The sequence below is a fragment of the Sus scrofa genome, chromosome 1, assembly GCF_000003025.6.
Source record: "Sus scrofa isolate TJ Tabasco breed Duroc chromosome 1, Sscrofa11.1, whole genome shotgun sequence".
Lineage (NCBI taxonomy): Eukaryota > Metazoa > Chordata > Mammalia > Artiodactyla > Suidae > Sus > Sus scrofa.
Window position 1 is genome coordinate 170,183,345 of NC_010443.5, and position 27,688 is coordinate 170,211,032.

At 37.3% G+C, this 27,688-nt stretch overlaps 1 long non-coding RNA gene across 3 annotated transcripts in view; it reads left to right on the plus strand.

The window, feature by feature from the left end:
* Nucleotides 1–27,688, plus strand: part of LOC102162695 — a 706,046-nt gene that overhangs the window by 267,545 nt on the left and 410,813 nt on the right. The gene's annotated exons all lie outside the window — the stretch shown is intronic.

Genomic DNA, 27,688 nt, shown 5'->3' on the forward strand with positions numbered 1-27,688 from the left:
GGTATGAGGTTGTTTATATCACGAAATGGCTCCTCCTACCTCTTGATGTGGCCTCCTCTTTTTCTTCTGGAGTAGGATTTTTTTTTTTTTTTTTTTAAGGTTTCTGGTCCATTTGAGTGAAGATTGCTCAGCCCTTAGTTGTGAATTTTGTTGTTTTTAGGAGAGAAGTTGAGCTCCAGCCCTTCTATTCTGCCATCTTAATTCCATCTTCCTTTAATTGCAATTTTAATACATACTAGGGAGTGTGGAACAGTCAAGGATATCTGGAATCCTTCAAGAACTATGCTCTGGTTTATTTCGTTTGTTTCAATCTGTGGCCGAGTGGCTGACCCTCAGCCATCAGCGAGCTGCCTCTGAAAATATTTTAAATTATTTCAATAAAATTTCCTGAAAGAACCTAAGAATTAAGATTAATTCAAGTGCTATATATTTTTCTGTGGATTGAAAATTGATCCAAAATAAACGTTTCTTTATATCCTAGAATTTAGAGATTTTGACAAAATAATGATGTTTATTGAGATACTTTGAAACTATGTATATACCTCCATTTTGATTCTGCTGTTAAGAATAAAGGATTATGTTTCACCATGTTCACTGTAAGTTTTTTTTTTTTTGTCTTTTTCGTTGTTGTTGTTGTTGTTGTTATTTCTTGGGCCGCGCCCGCGGCATATGGAGGTTCCCAGGCTAGGAGTCGAATCGGAGCTGTAGCCACCGGCCTACGCCAGAGCCACAGCAACGCAGGATCCGAGCCGCGTCTGCAACCTACACCACAGCTCACGGCAACGCCGGATCGTTAACCCACTGAGCAAGGGCAGGGATTGAATCCGCAACCTCATGGTTCCTAGTCAGATTCGTTAACCACTGCGCCACGATGGGAACTCCTTCACTGTAAGTTTTAAGTTAATATCTTCATTGCTTCGCTTTTTTTTTTTCCCTTCTGGAATAATCAATGGGAAATTTGAATATAAACTAAGTTGCTAAACTAAGTTTCTAATGAGACTGATAGAGGTGACTGAGGCATATTCCTTAGAGATTTATTTCAAGATGTAATAAGTAATAAATCAAATATAAGTAATTTTTTTTGTCTTGAACTTTGGCAATAACTGTTAATTTCTAATTGTTTCAAAATAAAAGTGTAGAAGGGGAGATAAGTTATACTTTGAAACAATTCTGTCTTTATTTCTGTTACAGAGAAGTGTATAGACAAGTTTGTCTTTGCCCACTAGCTCTGACATAGCAGATTAGAAGTATGTGAAACAGCTAATTTAGCATCTGTAAGCTTAGTTGCTCTTCAATATGGAACCATTATCCTGGTTCATCAACTTCTGGTGAACTTACACATCTGTTTCCCCACCTCATCTCTAACCCACAACTGTTTAATAGTTTATTACCTAGAAACTCCATGGAATAGAACTCAAAATTTTCATGAGGGTACACTAAAATGCCTAAGTTAATTTTAAGATATGTTATAACCAAATGCTTGGTTGGCTCCCCAGCTCATCCACTGAGTGATTTGCCACAGCATTGATAAAAGAACACACATTGATCAAACTTCCAAGGAGGTTTCATGCTATCTTCTAACAGAAGAGTTAAAGGAAAAAAAAAAAAAAACAACTATAGAATTTGTGGAAATTGTGTTCTAATGAACAGACATCTTACATTAGCTATATAGATAATGGTAGTTTTTGAGACAGCAAATATACAATTTTAGGGTTAAATTTTTTTTTGTCTTTTTTTTTTTTTTTTTTGCTATTTCTTTGGGCTGCTCCTGCAGCACATGGAGGTTCCCAGGCTAGGGGACGAATCGGAGTTGTAGCCACCAGCCTACACCAGAGCCACAGCAACGCGGAATCTGAGCCGCGTCTGCAACCCACACCACAGCTCATGGGAACGCCGGATCGTTAACCCACTGAGCAAGGGCAGGGACCGAACCCGCAACCTGATGGTTCCTAGTCAGATTCGTTAACCACTGCGCCACGACGGGAACTCCTACAGTTAAATTTTAAGTCACACAAAAGTATTTGTCAAGCACCCAGTATTTGAAGGATATGTTGCTGAGAATAAACAGAAGATCAATGAGAATTAGATAGAGGCTTTGTTTTCAAAGATGTTTCCATCCCTCTCTTTTTTCCTCCTTTCCCCTCTACTCACCTGCCTGTTTTTTTTCTACCAGGCTCTGGGACTAAATCTGTTGGCCCATGTTTTGTTTTTTGCTCTCATCTGGGCAAACCCTTGGGTTTCCTTTTTCCGCAAATGCTGCTTCCTTCTTCTATTCTTCTATTGCTATAACCTATGCCCTGGGAAAGCAGGAAGGAAATAATACAAATAATAAACAGGGAGAAATGACAAATATTACAGAATTTTTCAAAGTCTTTGAAAATCATAAAAGAGTAACAGATGCTCTTTATATTTCTCATTGTGGGGACTAAATAACAGTTACTTCCTTTCTCCTGATTTAGACAATACCATTGGGGATTCAGGGAATGTGGGAAGAGATGAGCTTTCCTTTGAACACAAAATTAAGCAGATTAGCAAGACTCTATTTTCAGTAAGGGGGCAGTTTTCCTTTCTGAGGATTTCTAGATAATGTGACTTCTCTGCTTCACACAGTACCAACAGTATTGAGAAATTCCTCATAGGACCTTCTTCGCAGATTTAGCAGTACCTTTGTCTTATTAAATAGGCTTGGCTCATAGTAGCTTTTGTCTGTTTTTTAAAAACAAAATACACATTTATAGGATTGAGATTCATTACGAAATGAAATTTAAAAATACTCTATGACTTTAAAAATGTGCTTTTGAGTTCTGAAGGCACTCTAGCAGGAGTAACTCCACACTGGTTTCCGCTATAGCAGAGGCACTGGAGGGAATACAGCCTTTTAAACTGAACGTTGAGAGGAACAGCACTCCTGTAGGCATGTTTTACAAATCCTTGCAAAACAAAATTATGACACTTAGAGACAATGCCAGAGGTCCAGAAATTCCACCTTTAAAGATGGCCTCTGTAGAAATTAAAGTTAACTCTCATTTCATTACATAAAAAGACTTGAAAATATCTTCACCACATTAGATACTATGCTTAAATTGGCCTGACTCAAATATTGGATAGAGACAGAGTTCAATTTGGCCAATACTAGGGCAGGGGCACCTCTGAGAGATGGGCAGATATTGTCCAGTGACTGATGGTCATCTTGCTGGCTTCTTCACATATATGCAACCTCATGCTGTACCCTGGCGTGATCTATATCTTTAAGGATGTTTAATGCTTCCCAGAGCAATGTGGGGGTCAGTTTAAAAGATTGTCAGATTTAGTGCAGTGCTAGTTTATTTTGACTTTATCTGTTCCTTCTTGAAAAAAGGATCAACAGTTCTAAGTGATATTGGCTTTGGTTATTATGAAATTATTCGTAATGAATTACTTAATTGTATAGATAAAATAACTGGTCACTTCTGTGATATACATCATATTATCAGTATTTTTTTGTGCACTGGAGATCAGAATACTCAGATTCAGAAGACCTGTATTTTAGCCTTAAGTATTCTTACATAAATCTGGGTCATGTTAATTTCTTCTGAAATGAGATGGAATGTAAATTAGTAATTCATGTTTCCTGTGTTTTTGGGAAATTACTAACTTAAACTCTTTGAAATTGAGTTTTATCATTTCCAAAGTGGGAATAATGCTAGTCATTTTACTCCTGGAGTTGTGATGAGAATGTGGTGAAGTAACAAATGCTCTGTAAACTTTGAAATATAAAATATAAACTGTACAGTGTTGTGGTAATCTTTCCTTTGTTGTATTCCTCAAGAAAACAGACTCTGAGGTGGAGATTTTTGTGCAGAGAGTTTGTTGTAGAATGCTTTTTTTGGCAACAGGTTCTGTGAGAGAATGAAAAAGCCAGGATTGAGCAGAGGAAGAAATTGAACAAGGATACAATTGCAGACAAGGCCTCAGCCAATTATAAGGGAACACTGAATTTCTTTTGGAGTCCTAAGCTGAGGCAAGGAGGCCAGACTTTTGTACCCCTGAATCAGCCCATCATTAGATGTACCCTTGCTGATGGGATAATCTTGGATGAGGCAGTACATCTGAGTAGATACAAATACTTGGGGAAGGACTTGACTGTGACTCATCTCTGGGAAACACTACTAACTGCTGGGGAAATGAGTGGGTCTTAGAATATCTTGATGGTGTACCATAAGCATCCATCACAATGCACCATGCAAATCCATTTGATCTGTATAATTTATACCATCTGAGAACAGCTACAGAATTCTAGCTGCTCTCTTTTACTGAGGGAAATTGAAAAAAGGAAGCTTAGAAATGTACTATACAGCTCTAGCTACTGCATCTGGTCTCAGGACTATACAAAAACCAAGAAAAACAAACAGCAAATCCCATGACACCAAAATCCTTTTCCACTACTCATTCTAGATTCTTTGTATCTTTAGCTAACACCTCTACTGGTCAGTTGTATTAAATGGTAAAGTCACCCAGTCCATCCCTGGAGGCTCTTTTCTCAAAGTGCATCTTCCTCTTGACCATTTACTGTCAAAATTGGGGCAAGGGAATACTGACAGGCATCCCAGCAGATTTCTGTATGCCAAGTGTATTCTTCTCTGCCTCTTGCCTGTAACTAATCTTGAAGATCAGAATACATATGCCGCAGGTGTGGCACCAAAAAGCAAAAAAAGCTTCTTGGTGGAAGCAAGACCTATTAATCTACAGAATCTGGAGTCGTAGCACAGGAAGCATATATTCCCTTAAGTAAGTTCCTGGAATGATGATAAGTGGGCCACTTTTACTTTTTTGTTCCCCCAACCCATATTTTCTAAGAGTTGGGGACATAGCACTGTAATGGTCATTTATTTGTGGTGCACTTGTGTCTTGGATGATGGATCCATGATTTGTAGGATATCATCACTAAGATGGTACCACAGATAACTCCTTCAAAAGGCTCTTTAGTTGTATTATCAAGCCAGCAGTTTTCTGGGTCATGTAGTGTATGATAGGATCAGTGAATCTCTTGGCCATATGTTCACTGCCTCCTGTCTTAAAGGGAGTTCCTTGGTATGAGGTGGTTATATGGCATTAATAGGTCAGTGGACCTAACTAGAAACCTTTGTATTGCCATGGCAGATGATAAAAAAGGCTCAGAGAAAGTGGATATACTGGTGTGAATATACAATATAAAGTAAATATCTTGCTAGCCAACTATGTTTTGCAAGAGGCCCCAGAAGACACTCCATTCACCAAAGCAATTGGGAATATTCTGGTGAGAAGGGTGACAGTGTCATATGGAAGATTTCTTCTCTGTGGGCTAGGACTACTGGTAGGCAATGCTGTTATACAACTGGGCTTCTTAGTAACAGTGGGGATAATAGAATCCTGAAATAAAAGGCTGAATAAAAGGCAGTTGTTTGGTGAGGATGTCGATGCAAATTTGTCTCAGGGAAAGGAACACCTTTTGGATGAGGGTGATGCCTAGGTAAAGACTTGGCTATGAGCTATAAACAGAGAAGAAAAGAAATTCCCAGCCCCTGGGTGAATAAGTGCTTTGGTTGGGAAGGGGGAGTGGTGATTGTGGATGAAAGCAGCATAGCATCTGTTTCAACCTTCAAAAACAGATGGGCAGTGTCAGTTATTAATTTTTAAGTAAAATGTGATAATGGCTCAGCCAGTACATTGAGAACATAAGTAACTTAAGGTGCTTAGCACCAAGATGAGAGTGTTGAATGTAATACATTCTCATACTGTTTCTTAGAAACCTAATATAGCCTAAACCTAATTTTTTTTTTTTTTCCTTATAGGGCCGCCCCTGAGGCATATGGAAGTTTCTAGGCTTCGGATCAAATTGGAGCTGTAGTTGATGGCCTATGCCACAGCCACAGCAAGATGGGATCTGAGCCATGTCAGCAAGCTACATCACAGCTCACAGCAATGCTGGGTCCTTAACCCACTGAATGAGGCCAGGGATGGAACCTGCATCCTTACAGATACTGGTTGGGTTCATTACTGCTGAGCCACAACAGGAGCTCCTAAACCTAGTTTTTTTTGTATACAGTTTAAGTGAAGAAATGCCACAGTTTTAAATAATTAAATGAAAGTTATTTTAAAAAATGTAATTTCTGACCTGAGGCTTGACCTGTCCACCATGTTGGAGAACACAGGTTAAAATGAGTTTAAACCAACTGACTTCAAAGTGGAACATGGTTTAGTGAGATATTGGCGGAAAGGTCAGGTAAAAGAATGTCTTCAATAATAGTCCAAAGAAATATACAGACTAGCTGTTTATTATTAAATTCAGTGAGATACAAACATAAGCAACCCTTACTTATTTCTCTGGCCATGAATTAGAAGGGGGAGGAGTATGAAGAATGGATGGGGTAGGCAATATATTACTCACAGGATATTTGGTAAGGTGATATTTGATTTTCAAGAAGCAATGATTTTCAGAGTTCCCATCGTAGCTCAGTGGTTAACGATTCCGACTAGGAACCATGAGTTTGCGACCTTGCTCAGTGGGTTAAGCATCTGGCATTGCTGTGAGCTGTGGTGTAGGCCAGCTCAGATCCCGCAGTGCTGTGGCTCTGGTGTAGGCCGGCGGCTATAGCTCTGATTGGACCCCTAGCCTGGGAACTTCCATATGCTGCTGGAGCGGCCCTAGAAATGGCAAAAAGAAAAAAAAAAAAAAGTGATTTTCATTCTTATGGATATTGTTTAGCTGTTAATAATTTGGGGGGGCGGGGCAAATACTTCTTTTCCTGCTAGTATTTTGATCGCTTAGTATCTCCTCAGACGAGTGCATGTGTTCTGAATATTCCTGTTTGCCAACCTTTTCCATGAAGAAAGGATTATTGGTTACCTCTACCCTAGGTTTTCTAAAATTAGTGTCTCCCTTGACTGAAGTTCAGTGGTAATGTGAGCAAAATACAGTCTTACAGTAACAAGGTATTCACTTGAAAAGGGATTCAATTCCAAATAACTTGGAAGTATTTTGCCTCTGAGAGCAAACCAATCTGACTCAAGTTATGACATTTTTGTGCTATTGATTTATTAATTCAGTAAATACTAGAATTTTAAACCATAGAGTGTGCCTCATGGTCTTTTTTTATGTTCATATTTGACCTAAAATTAACAACATTTGAAAATCTCGGCACAAATGATTCCATTTTACAACTTCAGAAGTGTGTATATTCCTCCAGATATTCTGGCATTCACTCAGGGAGCCAGCTTTTGACATCTTTTCTACTCTAATTTGATGTTTCTTTGGTGAGGGATCTGACATTTTCTCATAGCCCTTGTTTAATACTGACAGTGTGCTTTTAATTATAGGAGAAGCCACAGGCAATGAAATGTAATTATGATGAAATGAATTACAGACCACTAGACTATTTCACCTTTTGCTTCCTGGTGAAGATTGTATAGTCTCAGCATCAAAACATTTCATGCTTATTTCTAATCTCCCTATTTGGATGAGGTGAGGAGAAAATCTGATTGAGAAATTACCTGTAGTGCTATCACAAGATGAAGTCTTTGAGACTGACATCCAGTATGTGAAATGTAGTATGATGAGGTAGCCTGCTTACTTCAAGATCCAGCTACCTGCAGAGAAAGAACTGACTGCCTGGCTTTAAAGTACTATAGTCTTACTTTTTTTTCTTGCTAAGGAAAATTTAAGAAGAAAGATGTAAATGCTTATATTCTTGTACACAGTTCTGAGTAAACTCATGCATCACTGCAGTTAAGCAGTTTTGGAAATTAGCAGTTAAATTGATATTTGGCTGCTACAGCGTAATTATTATCAATGTTTGTGTGAAGTTCTACCGAATAGATCATTTGGACAAAAATAAGAGTTAAAGGGTTAACACTTAAAAATTTCTTACTATAAAGAGCACTTAGGAGTTCCCGTCGTGGCGTAGTGGTTAATGAATCTGACTAGGAACCATAAGGTTGCAGGTTTGATCCCTGGCCTTGTTCAGTGTGTTGAGGATCCGGCGTTGCTGTGGCTCTGGCGTAGGCTGGCAGCTACAGCTCCGATTTGACCCCTAGCCTGGGAACCTCCATATGCCATGGAAGCAACCCAAGAAATGGCAAAAAGACAAAAAAAAAAAAAAAAAAAAAAAAGAGCGCTTACCTATTGTGAAGCACAGTTGCCTCCTGGGTGAGGGAGTTGTGGAAGTCATGCTACTACTTATAGACAGTTCTCACTTGGCAAGTTTTGGTGAGTGGAATTGGGCAGATACTGAAGCTAATTAACTGCCAAGTTACTTAATAGAACACTTGGTTTTCCTGATTATTCTATAGTCACTAATCCATTCTTGAAGGATTAAATTTCATTATCTCCTATTTTTTTTTCTTTTCTTTTTTTTCTTTTTTTTTTTTTTTTGGAGAAGCCGTTTAAAAGGTCTTATCTTTGCAAGGACATTGAAATGTTCATGTATTTATAGGACTTATGCTTTAGCATTTTACTTTCTTACTTTGGGACACATCTCCTGGAGGTACAAGACATCAACAGCAAGGTCAGAAGCAACTCCCAAGAAAGTAGGTGATGTTTCTCAACTAATGAGATGACAAATTTATGGAAGATATTTGCCCTTAACTTAATTGAGAAAGTCACTATCTGCCAGTGAGCCAAATTTGAACCTATTTTGTATAAAAACAAACAAAAAACCAAAAAAAACCCAACTTTATCTTTCAGTTTTTGATGGAAAACTTGTTTTTCAATTTTTTTCTAATAAGTTACATCAGGAAATGTCTCTCTTTTTTTTAAAATATGTGGAATACTTATTATATTTTGTTGGGGAAAAAAATCTCCAAGGAACTCTAATGAAAAAACTTTTTTATTTTCTGATGTCTGTAATTCTCACCTTGACCATTGAAATTGTCAGAGAGGGTTATGGAAGGAGGAGAAATAGGAAAACAATTCCAAGTTTCTTAAAGAGGGGTAGAAAAATTTATTTTTCTCTCCATTTTCTACTTCTAAAATACTTCTTAGGAATTTTTCTCTCCTTGGTTGGAAGCAAGCATACTAGATTAGAAATTTTCTCAAAATAGACAAGACTTTTCATTTTGCAATGGTGTCCTTAAGATGTCACCACTAATTTTTCAAGAGAATGAATTTTAAAATGTGTAACATGCCACTCTACTGTACAAGCAAAATATTGCTCTAGTGTTAGCCTCTAAAGACTAGCCTTATATCCTAGGGGAATCCAGGGCGTTCAAGTTAGATCAATGAGTCTAAATGGTGGTAGCACCACTTGATAGAAAATTCTTTAAATACCTCAAAACTCGAGTGTCTTTTCTATAAAATGTGCTAAAAACAATTCAATGTTGCAGGATAATTTTAAGGATCAAATGAACAACTGTATATAAGGCACTTAAGACACTGTCTGGCACATGTTAGGCATTTTGCTAAATGGTGGCTATTATTAAATACTGCTCCCTACCTGATCAATCACACTGTGGACATAGAATATGGGTCATCATAGTTTGGTAGGGTGCACCCCACTCATCTTGATGTTATGTTGATTGTCATTTTGGTGTCCTTACCATTTCTGCTCTGTGATGTTGTGCTTTGGGACATATTTCACTTCCATTTATCAGAACAATCTTTATGCAATTGACTTAAATTTTTTTTTAAATTATGTTTGTCTTTTTAGGGCCACATCCATGGCATATGGAAGTTCCCAGGCTAGGAGTTCAATCAGAGCTGTAGCTTCTGGCCTGCACCACAGCCACAGCAATGCCAGATCTTGAGCCGCACAGCTCACAGCAGTGTCCAAGCCTTAACCCACTGGGTGAGACCAGGGATCAAGGCTGCATCCTCATGGTTACTACTTGGGTTCCTTACCTCTGAGCCACAAAAGGAACTCCTGCACTTGTCTTTTGTTACAAGTTTTTGTGTCCCTCCAACATAACTTGCAATTGTCTTTCTCCTGTTATGTATCTTTATGCCTCTCCTGTTTCTTTCTCAGGTGCCTGTAGCATTTTCCTGGATGCTGTTATATTTTCTGTTTCACTATTTAACCATTTCAAGCCCACTAACCACTATGAAGTATAGATACCATTAAATTTTTCTTATTTTATGACGATATAATATGATCCAGAGTATCACTTTGATAGGACCATGTTCTTTCCCTCTTAAAGAAGAGATTTTCCCTTGGTCTCTTATACAATAAAATATTAAGATGTTCTCCAATCTGCAGATCTTGACTTGCCTTATCACCATTCTTTCCAAGTGAGCAGAAAAGAAAGTTGAAGATTTTTACTTGAATATTTATTGTCGAAAGACAATTACATTACTTTAAAACAGTTGAAAATGACTATAATTTTTCAAATCAAATTACTTTCCCGGGTTTAGGCCATAGGGTGTCTTTTAGCTCCCTTTCAATTATATCTCAAAAGTTGGTACTTTGGGAATTTAAACTAATATACTTCAGATATAGGAAACTCAATACTTTCAATCTTTGATATTAGAGTCGCATGAAATTGTCCTTGTGCTTCCTCACAATTCTTGTGTTTGTATCATCATCCTCATGCTGATTTTGGATAAAAGATTGTTTCTGATCCTCTTCTCTCTAGAGAGACCTCTTCCAAAATGGTCTAGCAGAAAGGACAGTGAAAAGTTTCATGTAATGTGACCCTCTCCCCTTCAGGGTAAGGCAGGAACCATGCCAGAGAATACCTCTGACTTTTGACTGAGACTGAAATACCTCAGTGGAGTTGTTGCTTCTAAAGAAAAAAATGCCCATGAGCATCATTAGGAAATAAAGGGTAAAGGAGGAAAATTTGGTTGGAATTTATGTAAGTGTCTGTGTTGGTTATGTACTTGGGAGTTTTTAAAATTTGAGGTCTACTCTTTAGAATTACATTTTCAGGGACTTCAAAGAAAACCTACTTTTCAGTTCTTGCAATAGCACCTGTGAATTTCTCTAACATCTTTTGAACTTGCATGCTGACTCCCCTTCTTTCACATTTGTGAAGTGTACAGATAATGTTTTCTCTTCAAAATGCAGTACATGAAAAATGAAAATAATTACTATGAAAAGCCCTTCCTCTGTTTCAGCAGGATTACAAGTTTTCCATCTCCATAGTTTCTATCTCAATTTATCTCTTGAAATTAAATCTTTTTCTTTTGAAATGCCAGGTTCCATTTGTGGTAATAGTTTCTGACAGTTCTAGGCTTTTACCAAAACTTCTTAGTGAAAACGTGTTAGATGATTTCTTTGTTCTTAATATTATTATTTAAAAATGAAAAACAAAGATGGCATTTTATGAGAAAGTCAAATAGAGCATTGGCATTTTCTAGTAATGAGAATTTAGTATCTTTCTTGTCAATTTAATTAAGTTTATAAGACCTGGAAAGTCTAAATAAGTTTTTCGTTACACTGTTTGTTAAAATTCATCTATTACAACAATCATACTGAAAACTTAAAATGAATACTTAAATGTGGATGATCCACAATTAATTACAAGGCTTGTGTGTTTTTTTTTATAAAGGATTAGAAAGTGCATTTTTTTGGAGTTCTGGTCATGTCTCAGTGGTAATGAACATGACTAGTATCCATGAGGATGCAGGTTTGATTCCTGGCCTTGATCAGTGGGTTAAGGATGCGGCCGGCATTGCCAAGAACTGTGGTGTAGGTTGCAGACATGGCTTAGATCCCACATTGCTGTGGCGTAGGCCCATAGCTACAGCTCCGATTTGTCCTCCAGCCTGGGAACTTCCATATGCCGTGACTGCAGTCCTAAAAAGACAAAACAAACAAACAAAACCAAAAAAACGCTCATTTTTTTAACCTAAGAAATTGTTAATGTCCTAGCACAGTTATTCCCTTTATTTGTGAAAAGATTAGGCATAGCTCTTTCTGTTGGCCCTGGGCAAAGATTAAAGAGTGAAAAGGAATGAAATTTGGGGCATCTAATATGACCTACTAAGGTCTAGCCCTTACAATCAATTTAAAAAAAAAGTTTTAATGTGGCAAAATATATCTAACAAAATTTACTATTTGAATCTTTTTTTTTTTTTTTTTTTTTTTTTTTTTTTGCCATTTCTTGGGCTGCTCCCGTGGCATATGGAGGTTCCCAGGCTAGGGGTCTAATCAGAGCTGTAGCCACCAGCCTATGCCAGAGCCATAGCAACGCGGGATCCGAGCCACGTCTGCAACCTACACCACAGCTCACAGCAATGCCGGATCGTTAACCCACTGAGCAAGGCCAGGGATCGAACCTGTAACCTCATGGTTCCTAGTCAGAGTCGTTAACCACTGAGCCATGATGGGGACTCCAATTTGAATCATTTTTGATTGTACAGTTCAGTGGCATTAAGTACATTCACAGTGTTCAGCTATCCATCTCCAGAAACATTTTCATTATCCCAAACCAAAACTCTGTACCCATTAAACAGTAACACCCTGTTTCTCTGTCTCTCCAGCCTCTGGTAACCACTGTTACTGCACTTTGTCTCTCTATCTGTCTGGTTTATTTCACTAAGCATAATGTCTTCAAAGTTGAAATTTTGGCGGTTGTCAAAATTTTATTCCTTTTAAGGCTGAATAAGATTGCACCGTATGTAGATACCATGTTTTGTTTATCCACTCATTTGCTGATGGACATTGAGTAGTTCCCATATTTTGGCTATTGTGAATAATGCTGCTATGAACACTGGTGTACAAATGTCTTTTTGAGTTCCTACTTCAAGTCTTTGAGATAAATACGCAGAAGTGAAGCTTCTGGATCATATAGTAATTCTATGTTAATAATTTTTGTTTTTTTGAGGAACATCAATATTGTTTTCCACACTGGTTTCTACAATGGTTACACTATATTACATTTGCACTAGTAAAGCAGAATGTTCTCAATTTCCCCACATCCTTACCAACACTTATTCTCTCCTTTATCTCTGTATGTTATGTTTACAGTAGCTGTCCTAATGGGTATGAAGTGATAGCTTGTGGTTTTGATTTGATTTTCATTGCACTAATAGTGATGTTGAGCATCTTTCATGTGCTTATTGTCCATTTGTATTTTATTTTTGGAAAAATATCTATCCAAGTCTTTTGCATATTTTTAAAATTGATTTTTAATTTTCTTAGAGTTGTAGGAGTTCTTAATATACAGCTGACCCTTGAACAACATGGGTTTTGACCTGCGTGGGTTCACTTGTATGCCATTTTTTTTTTCCCAATATATGTACTACATTACTATGTGATCCATGGTTGGTTGAATCCATGGATGGGGAACATAGATATGGAGGGCCAACTGTAAAGTTATATGTAGAGTTTGTGGAGTTTTGACTGAGTGATCAGATGGCACCCCAACCCTCATGTTCAAGGGTTAACTGTATTTTTGATTTTTTAAAAAAATTGTGATTTATTTTTATTTTTTGTTTTATAGGGCCATGCCTGCAGCACATGGGGGTCCCTGGCTAGGGGTCAAATCAGAGCTGTAGTCGCTGGCCTATGCTACAGCCACAGCAATGCCAGATCTGAGCCGTGTCTGTGACCTACACGCTGGCTCACAGCAATGCCCGATCCCTAACTCACTGAGCAAGGCCAGGGATCCAACTTGAGTCCTCATGGATACTAGTCATATTTGTTTCTGCAGAGCCATGATGGGAACTCCTGTATTTTTTATATCAATCCCTTATCAGACATATGGTTTTCAAATATCTTCTCCTATTCTGTGGATTTTCTTTCCACTCCCTTGATAGTGTTCCTTGAGGCACAGAAGTTCTCAAAAAATTTTTGTCTTTATTTATTTTTCTTTGTCTATGCTTTTAGTGTCATATTCAAGAAATTACTGCCAAATCCAATGTTATGAAGCTTTTTCCCTATGCTTTTTTATCAATAATTATTTGAAGAAATGGAACTCCATAAATGCTCTATAGTATATGCCACTCTAAAGATTTTAGGGTTGAGGCCAGTGCAGTAAGAAAAAATATACTCCAGGCCAGAGAAGAAGGAATCAAGGTGGAAGGGAAAGCAATGGTTTTCCACAAATCCTCAGGCAGGCTTCTGCTTCAGTCCATTGGCCAGCACAACAGGTTACATTGTCACTTCTGCCTGCAAGAGTGGGAAATAGTTAAGGTTATATTATTTTTTAAGTTGGGCACTCTAGAGAGTGAAGATGAAGCAAAGAATTAATAATTGGGCAATATGGTGTCTGCAACTAGCCTTAAATTTGTTGGTGTATCTGAAATTTTCTTAACAGAATCTTTAAAAGTTTGTGGTATCAGTCGTCAAAACAGTGTGGTACTGGTATCAAAACAGACGACAGACCAGTGGAACAGAATAGAGAATCCGGAAATAAACCCTGACACCTATGGGCAATTAATCTTTGACAAGGGAGGCAAGAACATAAAATGGGAAAAGGAAAGTCTATTCAGCAAGCATTGCTGGGAAACCTGGACAGCTGCATGCAAAGCAATGAAACTAGAACACACTCTCACACCATGCACAAAAATAAACTCCAAATAGCTGAAAGATTTAAATATACGACAGGACACCATCAAACTCCTAGAAGAAAACATAGGCAAAACACTCTCTGACATCAACATCATGAATATTTTCTCAGGGCAGTCTCCCAAAGCAATAGAAATTAGAGCAAAAATAAACCCATGGGATCTCATCAAACTGAAAAGCTTTTGCACAGCAAAGGAAACCCAAAAGAAAACAAAAAGACAACTTACAGAATGGGAGAAGATAGTTTCAAATGATGCAACTGACAAGGGCTTAATCTCTAGAATATATAAGCAACTTATACAACCCAACAGCAAAAAAACCAATCAATCAATGGAAAAATGGGCAAAAGACCTGAATAGACATTTCTCCAAAGAAGATACACAGATGGCCAACAAACACATGAAAAAATGCTCAACATCGCTGATTATAAGAGAAATGCAAATCAAAACTACCATGAGGTACCACCTCACACCAGTCAGAATGGCCATCATTAATAAATCCACAAATAACAAGTGCTGGAGGGGCTGTGGAGAAAAGGGAACCCTCCTGCACTGTTGGTGGGAATGTAAACTGGTACAGCCACTATGGAGAACAGTTTGGAGATACCTTAGAAATCTATACATAGAACTTCCATATGACCCTGCAATCCCACTCTTGGGCATCTATCCGGACAAAGCTCTACTTAAAAGAGACACATGCACCCGCATGTTCATTGCAGCACTATTCACAATAGCCAGGACATGGAAACAACCCAAATGTCCGTCGACAGAGGATTGGATTCGGAAGAGGTGGTATATATACACAATGGAATGCTACTCAGCCATAAAAAAGAATGACATAATGCCCTCTGCAGCAACATGGATGGAACTAGAGAATCTCATACTGAGTGAAATGAGCCAGAAAGACAAAGACAAATTCCATATGATATCACTTATAACTGGAATCTGATATCCAGCACAAATGAACATCTCCTCAGAAAAGAAAATCATGGACTTGGAGAAGAGACCTGTGGTTGCCTGATGGGAGGGGGAGGGAGTGGGAGGGATCGGGAGCTTGGGCTTATCAGACACAACTTAGAATAGATTTACAAGGAGATCCTGCTGAATAGCATTGAGAACTATGTCTAGATACTCATGTTGCAACAGAAGAAAGGGTGGGAGAAAAAACTGTAATTGCAATGTATACATGTAAGGATAACCTGACCCCCTTGCTGTACAGTGGGAAAATAAAATAAAAAAAAAAAAGAAGAAAAAAAAAGTTTGTGGTATGTAGAAAGTATTTTTCTACATATAATACATATAATTTTACCTGATTCTATATTTAAGTTTATTTCTGAAAATGGGAGGTGGAGGGAAAGGTGGGGTCCAATGACACCCGGGGGCAGAAACTTAGACCCATTTCATGTTCGTTCTTCGGAGTCTATAAAAATCACCTTTGGGTCACATTGATATGAGTGTGTATTCTTTTTTCTAAGAACTTAAATACTCCATTCTTTCAAGTTTTATATTTGAGTTACTGTTATAATTATGGGTGTTCTATAGAGCACCAAGCAACCTGCCTACATATGCAGCAACCAACACTTAGATATTATTCTCTGGGTGCCGATTCCCCTTTTCCAGGACCTCCAACACCAAGCAGGGTACACCTAATCAGGCCAAGAGTAGAGAGCCTGTTTTTCTGCATGATACCTCAGATCTTGCTGCTTGCTTGCTTCTCTTGGAAATCTGTTCTATTCCTCCTTAATCTGTTTTGAATGCTTAGGCACCAGATATAGCTGCTCATCAGGAAAGTGCTCTTGTTTGGCCCTATTTTTCTCTATAGAACCTTTGGATATGAACTTTCTTTCTGAATCATAGAGCTTATATATTGCCTTTAAAAATAATAGGCTTTTGATAACAAAGTACTGCAGGAGTTGTGACTTTACATTTAGTGTTCGTATATTGAGTTATGAAAAAGGAAAGTTAAACAGAAAAAAAAATTCAATTCAAAAGGTAACAATAAATGGAGAAAAATAGCAAATACTTCTATTCCAGGAATTTTTTAGAGGCTGGAAAATAATTTGTTTTGGGGGTTATCCTAGTATTAGGTCTAAAATAAAAAATATGATGTTACCTTTCTGTATAAAGAATTCTCACATATTTACAGTGAACTGTTTTATAGCATTCAATTTTGTTCCATTTAATTTTCCCTTAAAGATATGTTTGAACTTTTTTTGACTATTTTATATTACCCTGAAGTTACAGAAACGATAATGTGTTGTGTGGTTTCCTGTTCTTGCCTGGCCTTCACAGCTGTGACCACTTACCTTTAAATGGAAATTTCAGTCTTTATAGCCTCTAGCCTTGGGAACAATAGAGCCCTTAATAAAGAGAAATTCAAGAAATTTAAGTGTAATAACACCATTTTTATCCTTTTGGCTTATTTAACTCTGATTTTCTCCCTTAATCCTAAAACCTGGACCTTGGCTTTTTTTTTTTTTTTTCTTCTTTATGCCCCCATTTAAAACTCTTATTTCAAGAAAATGAGTCCCTGTTTCTCATTACTCTTCCCAATGCACTGATTTCTCTGGGATTGAGTTCCTGTGTTTAATTTCTGGGCCTCCGCAGCTGATACCTTGTATTTCTTCAGGCTTAACTTCTGTAACTATTGTGGGGACTTAGAGAAAGCCTTAGGAAAGTTAACCCCTTGTTGGTTTGGCCTGGAGAAACTGATTTGGGAGGACCTCTTATAATTCAATGTTGCACAGTCTGTGGGTTTGACCTGAATACAAGGAGTAGTAAGCTAGTGCAGATGAGTTTGAATCAACCAATGACTGTCTCATAAAATATGTATATCCCTTGACTCTTTTTTTGTTGTTCCTATATCCCAACAAAAACTGACGTGTGTTCTTTTTACATAGTGTAGTGAAAAGTTAATGTTGCCATAATGTTCTCTTTTGAAATTGAGGATGACTGTCCTCTCTATAAAAACAGATAATTTCCTGCGCATTAGTTAACTCAGTATATTCTTTCATACAACTATTGTGAATACTCTGCTGTGGAGTTTTCACATCAAATTTTTTTTCCCCCTCACTTTGAAATTTTAACTAGAATGGCCAAATGATGTTTTCTATTTTGCTTTGGTCTAGAATCCTGTCCTTTTTTTTTTTTTTTTTTTTTTTTTTCTTTTTGTCTTTTTGCCATTTCTTGGGCTTCTTTTTGTCTTTTTGCCATTTCTTGGGCCGCTCCCACGGCATATGGAGGTTCCCAGGCTAGGGTTCGAATCTGAGCTGTAGCCGCCGGCCTATGCCAGAGCCATAGCAACGCGGGGTCCTAGCCGCGTCTGCGACCCACACCACAGCTCACGGCAACACAAGATCCTTAACCCACTGAGCAAGGTCAGGGATCAAACCCACAACCTCATGGTTCCTAGTTGGATTTGTTAACCACTGAGCCACGATGGGAACCCCAAGAATCCTGTCCTTCTTTGCAAGGCGATTATTCCAAGTTTCAGGCCTTAGCCTTTTTTTTTTTTTTTGGTCTTTTTTTTAGGGCCACACCCGCCGTACGTGGAGGTTCCCAGGCTATGGTTGAATTGGAGCTGTAGCCGCTGGCCTATGCCATAGCCACAGCCACAGCAATGCAGATCCAAGCCATGTCTGCAACCTACACCACAGCTCACGGCAGCGCTGGATCCTTAACCCACTGAGTGAGGCCAGGGATCGAACCCTCAACCTCATGGTTCCTAGTCGGATTCATTTCTGTTGCATCGCGACAGGAGCTCCCCAGGCCTTAGCCTTTATTTGTGTCTATTCTAGAGCATTACATCTTCAATACTCCCTACAACTTGATGCTTTGTTTTTTTGTTATATTTAATAACTATATTTAGTTTTCATTCTGAGTTTATTTTTAATCTTTAAGCTTTGAGACTAGGTTTCCTGGCTTCAAAACATTGTTATGATGATAGGGTATTTCTAATATGTTCTGGTGAAAAGTCATGTCTCTATTGTGTTCTGAGCTGAAAACAGATTTCCCACTGGAGAGATGATAGATTTCCTCTGTATATCATCAAGCAAACTTTTTAGAGTAACTTGGTGTATTTTTCTGTTCATCCTTTTATTCATTATTCACTCGAATAAATACTTATGAGATATCAACTAGTGCCAGACATTGTTCTAGACACTTGGGATTTAACAATGACCAAACAAATTCTTTCTTGTGTAAGTTTACATTCTAGTTTCAGTGCTGCTCAAACTTTGCTACATAGTAGAATCTGCTGGGGAGATTGAAAATCTCCTAGGTCTTGCCCCATGCCAATTAAATGAGAATTTCTGGGAGCAGATACAGGTATATATATATATATTTTTTTTTTTCTGGTGATTCCAATGCACATCTAAATTGGAAAGCCATTAATCTACAGCAGAAGTTATCAGATTATAGCATATGCTACAATGATTAGAAGCTTGTTGCAATTCAGAATACAGTTATCCCTTGAACAAGGCTGGCCTTGAGGGTACCAACCCACCAGGCAGTCAAAAATTGACACGAAAGTTACAGTTGGCCCTAGGAACCCACTGGTTCCACCAACTGAAGATCCTACTATTGAAGAAAACTCAGCATATAAGTGAACCTGTGGCGTTCAAACCTGTGTTTTTCAAGTGTCAACTGCAGTTTCTAATTCAGTAGTCTTAGGTTAGACCTAGGAATTTGCATTTCTAACAAGTTCCCTGGTGATGCTGATGATGCTGGCTTGGGGGTGGGGTGCTAACTGATGTAGAATAACTGACAGAGACCTTACTCAGTGCATAGTAGTAGGTCAGCAGTACAGGCTTTCCTAAGAACCTGTTAGAAGTGTAGAATCTCTAGCACACCCCACACCTAATCAGTCAGAATCTCTGTTTTGACAAAATCTGCAGGTGATTCAAATGCACATAAAAATTTGAGAAGATCCTCTTCATTGTACTTTTCACCTTCATGTCATGTAAACTGTAGACTGACTTCTTGACTCCTGAATATATTCCTTTTAGTAAGCTAATATTACACATATTTTGGAAACAAAACACACACAGTGGTGATTTATGGTAAAATAATCTGCTTTTTCTTAGATCTTTTCTACCACAAAGGGCTTAAAGTAGCAAATACAAATGAATGATAACAGGCTTAATTACCTCTATTGAAAATAAGGAAGAGCCCTCATCCCCCCCACCCCATGCTTTTTTCTTAGAGCATTTACTTTGGAAAATTTGTAACTTCATTCTCCAGCTCTTTGAAATGTATGCAAAACATTTGAAAAGCTAAATAAGCCTCTAACCAGGACCTGCGAACTATATTTTTTAAATATAATCAAGAAAGATAATTGCCCTGTCTTCTAGTCTCTCTGAGAGGGTAGGAGCTGAACTTTGGTGGCCTCTTCCTCCAAATTGCAAAACTACCTCTTGTCATAAAGATAGGAGTTAACTTTTCTTGGATAAAACCAATTAGCTAACACAGATGGTCAGCCCAACTATCAAGAAAATTTGGAATGAACTATGTGTGACAAAGACATGTCAAATCCTCTTATTTCAGTTACTATTTCTTTTGAACATGTATGCAATGGTTGTATCTGCTTGGCTATGTGAAGGGTGAGATTTCTCTGTATCTTTGTAATCTCTTAGTGGATTGCCTGTGATGTACATCACATTCTGGCTTAGTGTTTATTCACTGATAATTTTTTTTCTCTCTACATATGTAGAGGCTTTTCCTGAGTAGAGGAAAAATTATTTTTAATCATATTTCCTCAGGCTCTAGTCAGTATTTTATTAACTCTCCAGCTATTCCTCTAGCCAGCTATCACACCCATGCATATGATGTTTTTTGATGGGGATGGGGTAAGAGGGAATATTAGTAGAATACAGCATAATAAGAGTCTAATTCAGATTGTTTTCCAAATTAAAATTATGGAGCTTTTCTATATAAAAGAGAGATTAGTATATTATTGTAATATAATAATTTAATGTAGAATACCCCTCTGTATTCTTCCCTCAGATTCAATAATTATCAAAATTTTTTCCCAATCTTATTTTATCTATATCCAGTCTTGTTTTTTTTTTTGCTGAAATGTTTTAAAGCAAAATCTAGATATCTTCAAACCTGGAAACACTTCAATATGTGCCTCTAATATACCTCTTCAAAAATGATAGGACCATAACTATTCACAATAGCTAGAAAATGGGTACAGTCCATCAATTGATGAATAAACAATTTGTGATAGATATATTCAATGGAATATTATTTAACCGTAATATAAACAAAGACTGCACTCATAATGTAGAGGAACTTCCAAAACATTATGCTAAGTGAAAGGAGCTAGACATAAAAAGTCACATATTGTATATTCCACCTATAGGAACTGTCCAGAATAGATGGATCCATAGACACAGAAGGCAGATAGGTGGTTGCCAGGGACTGAGGGTAAGGAGGAGTAGGGAAAAACTGCTTAATGGTAAAGGGGTTTAATGTGGAGTGTTAGAGCTGTTTGGGAACTAGATGGAGGTGGTTCTACAACACTTTGAACAGAAAATTTTTAGTCCTTCAGAATCTTTTATAAGCGAAGCAAAGAGGTGAATATTTGATATAATTAAAAACTGAAATGTTACAATGTGAACAAACATTGTTTTCAGAGAGAAAATAACTGGGAAATTCTTGATATGTGAAGGTCGGGGAAGACCTTTCTTAGGTCTAGACTTTGAAGAGAGGCTTCTAGCAGTCAAGAGTCTCAAGGCAGGAAAGGGGATTAATGAGCATGTTGGTGTAGACTTTCCCTACAAGTGAATTGGCCTGTATCAGGCTTCCCTTAATAAATGGGACTTAAGTATTCAGTTCCTGAAAAAAATGACAAGATACCATCAACTCTTCCCTCAAATCATAGTGAAATGAGGATGTTTACATAGACTGGGGTACACAAAATTGCATTTTTTCCCTTTATCTGTATATCCTTAACTGGATGAGACAAAAGAGTATGGAAATTCTTGGTAATGTTTGGATACATGTTTATATACACACACAAAGTGTATATATATACATATATCCAATATATAATATGGATATATGTTAGGCATGTATCTAGTATAAATGTGGATACTAGGATATGGTAATTTCCTGAAGAGAAAGATAGGCTGGAAAAAACTGTGGAAAGCCAGAACACCATAGGAATCTAGGGTCAGAAGGAAATAAAAGGACTGGAGGCAGAGTGACAGGGACAACAAGGGGAATGAAACTTATCTTCTCTAGTGTTTGCCTTCAAAGCCAAATGCTTTGGAGGCTCCTCCTCCTGATGCCATATCCCCAGGCTGGGAAGCCTGACTGGGGCTCAGAACTCTCATTCCTGTGGGAGGATCTTCATAATATAATTATTTTCCAGTTTGTGGGTCTCCCAGCTTGTGGGTATGAAATTTGATTACATTATGAAAGCACCCCTTCTACCATCTCATTGTGGTTTCTTTTTTGTCATTTTAAGTAGAACATCTTTTTTGGTAAGTGCCAGTCTTTTTTTTTTTTTTTTTAATCAATGAGGAGGTGAGAGCAAGTCTTTTTTAATCTGCCACCTTGTCTTGTCTCAAGTCTAGATTTTTCTTGCATAGCAGAAATAGAAGTTTGGAAAGGCAAAGTGAGTTGCCCATAAGCAGTAAATTGTAGTAGTAGGATCTGATTTTTTTTTTTTTTTTTTAACTTTCAAACCCAAATACTCTTTTCACTGCATAAAAATCCAGGTAGAAAACTATATTCACTTAGCAGCTGAGACTAAGCATACCTTGTCAAGTAACAAATGTATAAGCTCTAAACAACAGGAGACACTGAATATAGTGCAAAGTCACCAACATTTTTATAGTCCAAAAATACATGCTCAAGCCTCATCTCTACCATTTACTGTCTTTGGGGCCTTGGATGAGTAGACCTTGTTGGGCTTGAATTCCCTCATCTTTTTTGTGAAGACAAAGTACATGGTTTAGTGAAGCCCCTGATGTAACTAAAATGTTTTACAAATAGAACAATATCTCGTTGGTTACAAAATGTTGACTTGATATTTACAAAATTCTAATTTTGAGTATTTTTGTGATTTTCTGTGTACTGCATTTAGAGTATTTAAGAAATAATGCATATAACTGATGTAGGATACATTAAATATTTTAATGTAGGAGAGTTTTGCATGAAACACTTTTGTAGTGTGCAGACGAGTCATTTTAAGGAAGATGATTTATCCTATTGTTTAGTCAAACCCAAGTAATCAGAAGGCATGTACAGTTCTGCCTTACCCCATGTATTCTTCTTTAGAAGATCTTTAAACACTTGTATTATTCTACTTCTGTGGATTCTGGAGGTTAAGAGATCCTCAATATGCTAAGTACTTTTAAAAGACTCCTTTTCCACTCCCTCCCCCTCCCATCAGGCAGCCACAAGTCTTTTCTCCAAGTCCATGATTTTCTTTTCTGAGGAGAGGGATCGGGAGCTTGGGCTTATCAGACACAACCTAGAATAGATTTACAAGGAGATCCTGCTGAATAGCATTGAGAACTTTGTCTAGATACTCATGTTGCAACAGAACAAAGGGTGGGGAAAAATGTAATTGTAATGTATACATGTAAGGATAACTTGATCCCCTTGCTGTATAGTGGGAAAATAAAAATAAATAAATAAATAAAAGACTACTTTTGTTATGTCCTCATGCACTTTTAATAAAGTGTTACTTCCTTCTACCATTTGCGTATTTTAGTTGTTAGAAACAGTCAATGAACTTCTAAAAGTGCTTATTAGAGTATATCCTACTAATTGCTTTTGATCTGCCTTAAAGAGAGCAATTAGCAACAATTCAAATTTTGTCTTTGGGGATTTGAACATTCTCATGACCAAACTAGAGTTTTTAGTCCTAAAAGTTTATCACAGAGAAAATGATGCTTCTAATACCATGAACATCTTTGAAGAGTTAGGCTGATTTTCTCAGATCTTTTTTCCTTTGAGATGCATGGTATAGCATCCCCTTCTTGAGGGGTTAGGCTTCACATGTGTTTATATTTAGTCCCTATGAGAGTCAAAACTGATGATTAATAGTTGAGAATCATTTTTTAAAATGTATGGCTCAAGGCAGAAAATAAAGTGCTGATTGGTTCATTAAGCAATTCAATCCCAAACTATAAAAAAGTTTAAGTTTAATCCTGCCTGAAGCCTGACTGATCTTGTCATAAACACTTTTCATAAACCTTACACTTAAACCTGGTCTTGCAGTTTTACCAATCTAGCAATAATTCAAAGTGACATCCCATGTAGCAATATAAATCTGTAAGATGGATATCATAAAACTTACACTAGTACAAAACCATGGGTAATCATGTAAAAATGCAGTTCCTTTTAGGAGGTATTCTCTCTGAGTTGCTGCTTTTGCCTGAGTCGAACAGATGTGTTGACTGTAACACTATCTCATTGTGTTGATATGCCTGAAGGAAAGGAATTCAGATAGACACCGATGATAAAAAGTTTTGGAGCTTTGGAGGGCCTTATTTGCAAAACTTGGGGAGCAATTTAGCAAAGCTATATTTGTGGAGCTTATATTCTCTGGGAAGTTTCCTTTTCTGTGTTACTATATGGAATTTTCAGCTCTTGGATTTCATGGCTGCATTGATATTCTGTGGGTGTATGAGGGGCCCTGGGCAATAGGTACACTTTCAGAAACTCAAATGAAGTCCCATCTGTCAGACTCCTGGTTTTCTTAGTTCTTAGTCTAGGGCTTAGATGAACTCTCAAACTAGATCATAGCAAACTTAACCCTAGAAATATCCTATTACTACAATCTTATTATTTGGAACTGAAGACTGCATTTCTATTCTATATGGGGCAGAGAGACATTTCCAAGAATAAGCTTAGAAGAAAGAGTCCATAAGAGCTAGAGGGTTTGTTTTCATATGCTTGCTATAGTCACTCACCAGCAGCAATCTGCTCTCAAATAAAAGTGAGCCTTCAAGGAGTGTTCAGATACCTACTATGGAACCCATGGGACACTTATGCTTTTATAAGGCAAGTGTTTGAAAAATATCTGAAGCCATAGGATTTTTCCTCCCTTCATGTGCTTTATGGACTTACTGACTATACATGAGGAAAAAAATCCTCTTTGATGTGACAGGGAATGAAAACCAAGGTTGCATTACACAATGTGCTCTACCATTGCCACAATCATAATTCAGTAAAATGTGTGTATAATTATTGGAAGATCTTCTCTGCTAGACTTTGAACTCCTCTAGTGCTTAGCAAATGGTAGGTACTTGTTTGGCTTGTTTAATGATTTAATCACTAAGGTCATGTCTATATAATAGAAAGAGAAATACAAATATTTGAATGTCATCCACTTTATTGACCAATTGACATTCACATTTCATTCCTAATTAGTTACTTTTTAAGGAGTTCAGTGTGTTTGTGTGTGTTTGGGAGGCGTTTGTGTCGAGTTTGTAGGGACAATTAATTAGAATACAATAAATGCTACATCTTATTAGTAATTCACTAAAAATGTAGGACGTAAAATTTGACATTCTTACATGGCTTAACACATCTACATTAGCTCCTATGCATTATGTATTTTCCTTATCAGATGTACATTATGCTTTTTTCCTTATCAGATGTGTCTGTCAATTGAAACTTGTGTTCCTTTAGTCTTCCAAATACAGGAAAACACAGCAATCATGTGAATTTGAATATTACAAGCATTTGGCAGTTGGCTCCAATTTTTTGCCCAACCCTTGGGCTCAGACAAACCAGATAGTGGGTGTGGGTGATAGGCTAACATTATTATTTGGTGGTGGTGGTGAGCTTGGAGAAACATGAACAGGAGGGTGAGACCCTGTGGGGAATCTTGAAACATTAGGCAATCCCCTTCCTCAGAAATAGCAAAGTAGAATTTAAGAATCTCTGTTCTTCTTCTCTTGGTAGTCTCCTGACCCATTCCCTTTTGTTGAGGCTGAAATCAATCTCTATCTTGACCTGACTGTAAACTGTCATATTCTTGGAATCCCTGCTGCTGTCTTTGAAAACTCCCTGATATTTACATTGAAGAAAAAGTTGTTACCAGAGATGCCAGACGGCTGCCAGAACAGATGGATTTGGATAAATCTCTCATTTCATTAACTTAGCAATGATGGTGACCTGTATTTTATCCAAGTTTTTTTTTTTTTTTTATAAACTCCTTTTATAGCCTTATGTCAGGGCTTTACTGGAGTACAAGTGGGTTTATTTATGTATCAGCCATAATCATTTTTTCTAAACAATGAAAAAGTAAGTTTCAGTAAATATTGACTATATATCCTATTTTTAGTTGAATTATGTTGTCTATTATCATTAAGAAGCAATTCTATAGTCAAAGTATAATCTATGCATTATGTGGTATTACTGTAGCTATATGATCAGATATCAAAACAAATGGGTATTTTCTATCTTCGTTCTTCTACCTTCATGTGATAGAATGAGCCTTTTGAATTCACTTCCAGGTAGTGCAGACGATTCTCTTATTTACATGTATTCATCATATTTAAAGCTCTTCAGATCAGCATTGAACTACTAGAGAACCAGAAAATATCAAAGCCAGAATCACAACTGAATTTATTATCTTGATGAATTTGCTGTCCCAATAGAGATGCTTTATTTTATTCAAATGAGAAGACAATTATAATACACAATAATAAACATGCATATTGTAGTAAACACTTGGCCGCAACTATTTACACAACCCAATTTGTTGAATGATAAGAGCTGAATAAAAAAATCTATTAATAGTGGCTATTTTCCTTTAACCTTTAAAATAAGACTGCTTGAATTTGTGTGTTTTTTGTGTGTGGAGCTTACCTATATACTGTTTGTCCTTTTCCTTCATTATTTTCATGTCATGGAGGTAGGAGAGGGAAAAAACAGACTCATCTTAGGGCAAGAAGAGCTCACGTTCCTCTTTTTAGTGCTTTTGTGAAAATGGTACTAATTAGAAAGAGAGTTAACAGTTGGGGAATTTTTTACAGCTTTTGAATGAATAGGGACAAGGAGATAGAACTTTCACTCAGAAATAGAGGGGGACTGTTACAGTTTTCACATTATTGCTTTCGGATGAGAGTTTTGCATCTCTAGAACTTGCCACCTGTCTTTCCAAATGGTGCTAAGGTAGGGGAAAACAGCATTTACTCATGAAAAACAGATTTGACTTGCTGTCAAAATTTAATATAAAAAGGTTTATTTAAATTAAGAAATCTCTAAGAGTCTTAATATATTTTTTTTGTATACTGAGGTCATAAATATTTGTGGAGATTTCTTCTTGGTATTCTAATAGTTTCGTCTGTCACCCATCTTCTAAGAGCCATAGAAAAACCTGAAAATTTAACTTTAAAACACTTTTTATTTTTTTATTTTATTTTTTTTTATTTTCCCACTGTACAGCAAGGGGATTGAGTTATCCTTACATGTATACATTGCAGTTACAGTTATCCCCCCACCCTTTCTTCTGTTGCGACATGAGTATCTAGACATAGTTCTCAATGCTATTCAGCAGGATCTCCTTGTAAATCTATTCTAGGTTGTGTCTGATAACCCCAAGCTTCCGATCCCTCCCACTCCCTCCCCCTCCCATCAGGCAACCACAAGTCTCTTCTCCAAGTCCATGATTTTCTTTTCTGAGGAGATGTTCATTTGTGCTGGATATTAGATTCCAGTTATAAGTGATATCATATGGAATTTGTCTTTGTCTTTCTGGCTCATTTCACTCAGTATGAGATTCTCTAGTTCCATCCATGTTGCTGCAAATGGCATGATGTCATCCTTTTTTATGGCTGAGTAGCATTCCATTGTGTATATATACCACCTCTTCCGAATCCAGTCATCTGTCGATGGACATTTGGGTTGTTTCCACATCCTGGCTATTGTGAATAGTGCTGCAATGAACACGCGGGTGCATGTGTCTCTTTTAAGTAGAACTTTGTCCGGATAGATGCCCAAGAGTGGGACTGCAGGGTCATATGGAAGTTCTATGTATAGATTTCTAAGGTATCTCCAAATTGTTCTCCATAGTGGCTGTACCAGTTTACATTCCCACCAACAGTGCGGGAGGGTTCCGTTTTCTCCACAGCCCCTCCAGCACTTGTTATTTGTGGATTTATTAATGATGGCCATTCTGACTGGTGTGAGGTGGTATCTCATGGTAGTTTTGATTTGCATTTCTCTTATAATCAGCGATGTTGAGCATTTTTT